The sequence below is a fragment of the Lampetra fluviatilis genome, chromosome 58, assembly GCF_964198595.1.
Source record: "Lampetra fluviatilis chromosome 58, kcLamFluv1.1, whole genome shotgun sequence".
Classification (NCBI taxonomy): domain Eukaryota; kingdom Metazoa; phylum Chordata; class Hyperoartia; order Petromyzontiformes; family Petromyzontidae; genus Lampetra; species Lampetra fluviatilis.
In genome coordinates this window covers 7163027-7167322 of record NC_136332.1, presented here as the reverse complement: position 1 = coordinate 7167322, position 4296 = coordinate 7163027, and the positions used below count along the sequence as shown (strand labels likewise).

At 53.1% G+C, this 4296-nt stretch overlaps 1 protein-coding gene and 1 long non-coding RNA gene across 2 annotated transcripts in view; both read left to right on the top strand.

Moving 5' to 3' along the window:
* The window catches only part of LOC144950459 (uncharacterized), a 121552-nt gene that overhangs the window by 26347 nt on the left and 90909 nt on the right, over window positions 1-4296 (top strand). The window lies entirely within an intron of this gene.
* Window positions 1-4296, top strand: part of LOC144950457 (axin-1-like) — a 61140-nt gene that overhangs the window by 7507 nt on the left and 49337 nt on the right.

Sequence of the window (4296 nt, the reverse complement as noted above, 5' to 3'; positions counted from 1 at the left end):
GTGACCGTCTGGCACACCACGTGACTCCGGGCTGTGAGCACACGTGACCGTCTGGCACACCACGTGACCCAGGATTGTGAGCCCACGTGTCCGTCTGGCACACCACGTGACCCAGGATTGTGAGCTCACGTTCAGTAGTTTAGTACTGGTAGGAACCTCCTGGTTACACCAGCCCCCACAGGGGATTATTGTGTCCGTCCGTCGTGCATACAAAAATGTGAGGGGTGGAGCTGGGTGGAGAGGGGAGGGTGGGGAGGGGCTGGGTGGGGAGGGGAGGGTGGGGAGGGGCTGGGTGGGGAGGGTGGGGCTGGGTGGGGGGTGGGAGGGGTGGGTCTGGGTGGGGAGGGGCTGGTCACCCCGTGGTGCCCTTATAAAACTCAATGTTTAACCTACTCACGCCGGCTTTGTGCCCCGCCCCTCACAGTCGGGCATATTTGCGGAATACACCACGCCGCCGTTGACCCTGGCCACTGACCGAGCAACTTAAACTTAACGCGATCTAACCCCCCCAAAAAAAACAATTATGGATCCTATTTATCGCCGTGGGTTGGTGAGGCGAGATTCCTCAAAAATATATATTTTTTGCGATCGACATATTGGCCACCATAGGTTTGAAGTCTCGTGTTGATTGGGATGGAACCGGCCACACACGCTGGGCTTGAACTACCGAGTAACCAAAATGTTGCCGCGTGGGAGAGTGGTGTCGCTACCTGGTGGACAGGGCGCGGTACTGCAGCTAATGGCATGACTCCCCTCCACGCACTCTCCTGCCTCTCCCCTCTCATCTCACTCTACTCCCCTCCACGCACTCTCCTGCCTCTCCCCTCTCATCTCACTCTACTCCCCTCCACGAACTCTCCTGCCTCTCCCCTCTCATCTCACTCTACTCCCCTCCACGCACTCTCCTGCCTCTCCCCTCTCATCTCGCTCCACTCCCCTCCACGAACTCTCCTGCCTCTCCCCTCTCATCTCACTCTACTCCCCTCCACGCACTCTCCTGCCTCTCCCCTCTCATCTCACTCTACTCCCCCTCCACGAACTCTCCTGCCTCTCCCCTCTCATCTCACTCTACTCCCCTCCACGCACTCTCCTGCCCTCTCCCCTCTCATCTCACTCTACTCCCTCCACGCACTCTCCTGCCTCTCCCCTCTCATCTCACTCTACTCCCCTCCACGCACTCTCCTGCCTCTCCCCCTCTCATCTCACTCTACTCCTCCCCTCCACGCACTCTCCTGCCTCTCCCCTCTCATCTCGCTCCACTCCCCTCCACGAATTCTCCTGCCTCTCCCTTCTCATCTCGCTCCACTCTCCTCCCCTCCACACACTCTCCTGCCTCTCTCATCTCATCTCACCTCTACTCCCCTCCACGCACTCTCCTGCCTCTCTCATCTCATCTCGCTCCACTCCCCTCCACGCACTCTCCTACCTCTCCCCTCTCATCTCACTCCACTCCCCACCACGCACTCTCCTGCCTCTCCCCTCTCCTTTTTTCCCTCCACGCACTCTCCTACCTCTCCCCTCTCATCTCGCTCCACTCCCCTCCACGCACTCTCCTGCCTCCTCCCCATCCCATCTCACTCCACTCCCCTCCACGCACTCTCCTACATCCCATCCCACTCTACTCCCCTCCCTCCCATGCACACTCCGCTCCAGCAACCCAAAGCTTTTGTGGAATCCCCCTCTCCCCCCCAGGCAACATTGGCTCAGCTGGAGGTCGTTTAATTAAAACAAAATCAACTCGCTGCCCCTCCCCCTTCACCACCCCCCCCCCCACGTAGCACGACCCCCAAGCATTCGTGGGGATGTCCTCATCCAGCAGTGGATAGAGCGAGTGACCCCACACACAAGCGTGGGTAGATCCATATCTGATGTAACAGATGGCGTCACGGTGGGTAGGAGATGTTTACTACTTCGCCTGGTACACAGGAGGTCTTGGGTTCGATCCTAACCCTGACGCCTGCTGCTGTATATCTGGAGTTTGCAACTCTCTACGTGGTGAGATGTTAATTACCTCGCCTGGTACACAGGAGGTCTTGGGTTAGATCCTGACTCTGGCGCCTGCTGCTGTATATTTAGAGTTTGCGGTGTCTCTCTCCGTGATGAGATGTTAACTACCTCGCCTGGTACACAGGAGGTCTTGGGTTCGATCCTGACTCTGACGCCTGCTGTTGTATATTTGGAGTTTGCGGTGTTTCTCTCTCACTCCTCGTGGTCACGTGGATTTTTCTCCCGGTCCTCCGGGGTTTTCCCCCTCCGCATTTAGAATCAACAGCACGCGTTTCGCGTATTTGGCTGCTGTACATTTCCACGTGATCATGATGATGATAAGCCACTACGTCGGGCTAGCATTTCTGACAGCCAGATGGCTTCTGAACAAGAGCTACACAACTCAGTGGGGCCCTACCTGATTAAATAAAAAAAATAGTTGATTTAAAGTTTTCGTGACTGCAGGGATTCATCTACTTGGTTCTTTCGGTAAAGTCACGTAGAATGGAGGTAATAAAATAATAAAAATAAAATATAATAAAATAATTCTCACGACGTTTCGGCCACAACGCAAGCAGCCGTCCTCAGGTGAAGAACAGGTCTGTCGGAAAGACGGCGTCTGAATGAGATGAAAGGAGATGAATCCCTGCAGTCACGAAAGCTTTAAATCGAAATTTCACCACCACACCATTCGTCAATTGGCACGGGGCTAGCCGGCCTGTGCTGAACAGCAGATTCGGCTGCTTACTTGAGCTACACAAAGCAGCAGCAGTATCTTTGCTCCTTTCATCTCGTTCCGTCGCGGATGAATGGTCCTTAATCCAGGGTGCGTGAGTGACTGGGGGGAAGGGGTAACAAAGACAAAGATTCCTCGTATAGCCTTTGATAGAATGTTGTTGGGGGCAAGTGCCGTTGGCGACTGGCACCAATGAAGGCTGGAACAGCACACAGAGTGGGCAGTGGGTGTCCCGACACCCTACGCCCGGCCGACTTTGTCTCCCCAGTGTTGATGTACACACACCGCATCAGGTACTCATTTGAGGTTGAGTCGACCTAGGGAACGAGGCCCAGGATCGGTTCAGATAATCGCAGGGTTGGTGGCGCATTACAGCTCTAAGCACTGCGCGACCGCTCCACACAATGTTGAGTTATCATCTGTGGCCAGGTCACTTCTAAAAAAAAAGAAGCTAAATAACTCAGTGGGCTTTGACTGCTCCGATTAGCACGGTTGGCTACGTACGGCGCGAAAGAAGTTCAACATACATACACGATATAAAAACATTGCAATTCGTCACTAGTTCACTGCACAGGTGTTGTTTGAGAGTAAACTCACATATTCTTAGGTTTTTTCGGTAAAGTCACGAAGGTGAAAATGTAAAATGAATAAAAGTTAAATAAATATATAATAAAAATCACGACGTTTCGGAGGCAACACAAGCTTCCGTCTTCAGGTGGAACCGTCACAGTACTTGATACAGCAATCGTGCTGTGACGGTTCCACCTGAAGACGGAAGCTTGTGTTGCCTCCGAAACGTCGTGATTTTTATTTTATATTTATTTTACTTTTATTAATTTAAATTTTTCACCTACGTTACCGAAAAAACCTAAGAATACGAATCCTTGCAGTCACGAAAGCTTCAAATCTAGAAGTAAACTCACAATATTTACAATTGTAAGCTGCCCAACACACCCATGTGCTGAATTAGTAACGAATTGGTACGTTCTGTTGACGTGCCAAACCTTACTAAATTGGCCGTGCCGGGTGGTGGCGGCTTTAACGACACATTTATATTAACGCGATCTAACACAAAACAACCTAAACGATGGACAATTTTGGTCGCGAAAGCCTAAGTGTTAAACAGTATAAATATAACGTGGCAAGCAAGAGGTGCCAGAAATAAGTTCGGTACAGGCTTTATTTTAGTCTTAAGTGACAAACGCACAGACGGAAGGGAAAAATGGCGGCGCAAACACGTGGGAGGAAGAGGAGCCGGAATCAAGTTCAGGTGCAAGTGTAACGACGAGTTGACGCACTTTTCTTGAGATGGTGTCTTTATTGTAGAGACACTCCACTTGGCACAGGCGGAGACCCCACTGCAACAGCCCTAGTCTCATCTCGGCCCCCCCCACCCCACGGCCCCCACCCCCCCCACCCCCCCACCCCACGGCCCCCCACCCCACGGCCCCCACCCCCCCACCCCACGGCCCCCCACCCACCCCAAACTCCTCCCTCTTCACGCACCGCGACGCTGAGACCACGCCCCTTGCCGACTTCACACTGCGTGGTGAGTGAGTGAGTGGGTCAGTGAG